Below are 2,341 nucleotides of genomic sequence, written 5' to 3' on the forward strand. Positions count from 1 at the left end.
AAGATCCCCGGGATTGGCAGATGTTCTTTTGATGACTCTGCCAGCACCTTATGAGAAATCAAAGTTTTTGGGTTCCGGGGGGAGTATGGTCGCAAGGCTGAAACTTAAAGGAATTGACGGAAGGGCACCACCAGGCGTGGAGCCTGCGGCTTAATTTGACTCAACACGGGGAAACTTACCAGGTCCAGACACGGGAAGGATTGACAGATTGAGAGCTCTTTCTTGATTCTGTGGGTGGTGGTGCATGGCCGTTCTTAGTTGGTGGGTTGCCTTGTCAGGTTGATTCCGGTAACGAACGAGACCTCAGCCTGCTAAATAGTCAGCATCGCACCTGCGGTGCGCAGACTTCTTAGAGGGACTATTGGCGTTCAGCCAATGGAAGTATGAGGCGATAACAGGTCTGTGATGCCCTTAGATGTTCTGGGCCGCACGCGCGCTACACTGACGCGACCAACGAGCCTATCCTTGGCCGAGAGGCCCGGGTAATCTTGTAAACCGCGTCGTGATGGGGATAGATTATTGCAATTATTAGTCTTCAACGAGGAATGCCTAGTAAGCGCGAGTCATCAGCTCGCGTTGATTACGTCCCTGCCCTTTGTACACACCGCCCGTCGCTCCTACCGATTGGGTGTGCTGGTGAAGTGTTCGGATTGACTTTGACTGGGGCAACCTGGTCATGGTTGAGAAGTTCATTAAACCCTCCCACCTAGAGGAAGGAGAAGTCGTAACAAGGTTTCCGTAGGTGAACCTGCGGAAGGATCATTGAATCTATCAAAATCCACACCTGTGAATCATTTGGTTGGCCTCTCAGGACACATCAGTTTGTACGGCAGAAATGCCGTACAAATTCTTGAGGTGATGTATGTGTGGAGTGGTCCCCACTCCACTCAGACGTCAGGCATTGTTGTTGTCCTCTCTGCTAATAAGCAGAGCACACACAGTGTTGGCCCTTCTTAGTCTAACCGACTAACCTTAACCCAATTACATCTATTTTTGAGACATGGAGAGATCAGCTTAGAGCTGTATCCCTCAGAAACCAAGACAACTCTCAACAACGGATATCTTGGCTCTCAGATCGATGAAGAACGCAGCGAAATGCGATACGTAGTGTGAATTGCAGAAATACGTGAATCATCGAATCTTTGAACGCAAATTGCGCTTGAGGCTTCGGCCAAGAGCATGTCTGCCTCAGCGTCGGGTTAAATCTCAATGCCGTACACACGCATGATGATGCATGTGTACGACATTGGATCTTGTTTTCTCGGCATTAAATCATTTACTCAAATCGTTTAATGCCGGGTGAATTGAAGTATGTAGATGCTTAACCGTGGACCGTTTCATCGGGCCTTTACTGGGTAGGCAAAGTCAGCGTTATGTAATGCATACGTTGCTTGCTGCAATGCTTTAGTAGATGGCTTTGAGGTTCTGTGTTTCGCAAAAAATCAGGATTACTGTTGTACTGCACGGGACTCTGTAGTACTGTGTAGTACAGCAAGTGTACTATTTTTTTCTCGACCTGAGCTCAGGCAAGGTTACCCGCTGAACTTAAGCATATCATTAAGCGGTGGAAAAGAAACTAACCAGGATTCCCCTAGTAACGGCGAGCGAACCGGGAATAGCCCAACTTGAAAATCTCCCCTTGGAGAATTGTAGTCTACAGAAGCGCCCTCATGGGCTGGCGGAACTCAAGTCGGATCGAATGCCGCGTCAGAGAGGGTGATAACCCCGTCGGTTCCTGCCTAGTCCTCTCACGAGGTGCTTTCCACGAGTCGGGTTGTTTGGGAATGCAGCCCTAATTTGGAGGTAAATCCCTTCTAAGGCTAAATACTGCTGAGAGACCGATAGCGAACAAGTACCGTGAGGGAAAGATGAAAAGAACTTTGAAAAGAGAGTTAAAAGTGCTTGAAATTGTTGAGAGGGAAGCGATTAGCGCTTGTGTGTGCCCCCAGGCTTAAGTGTGCCTAACGGCCCATTGAATGTGCTGGGTGCTGGTCAGAGTGGGTTGTCTTGGCGGGAAAACAGTTGGGTCCACCCCGGTAACCCGGCCGATGCCGCCGAGATGACCAAGGCGTGAAGGTTGCTTTGTCCTTCGGGATCCGCATCCTAAAGACTCTGGCAGAAAAGCGTTAATCGACCCGTCTTGAAACACGGACCAAGGAGTCTAACATGTATGCGAGTTGGCGGGTTGAAAACCCGTAAGCGCAAGTAACCTGACTGGTGGGATGGCCTGTGCCTGCACCATCGACCGACCATGTTGCTTTTGCGAAAGNGTTTGAGTGCGAGCATACCTGTTGGGACCCGAAAGATGGTGAACTATGGCCTGGGGGTGAAGCCAGAGTAC

This window comes from Volvox carteri (assembly GCF_000143455.1).
Source record: "Volvox carteri f. nagariensis unplaced genomic scaffold VOLCAscaffold_129, whole genome shotgun sequence".
Classification (NCBI taxonomy): Eukaryota; Viridiplantae; Chlorophyta; class Chlorophyceae; order Chlamydomonadales; family Volvocaceae; genus Volvox; species Volvox carteri.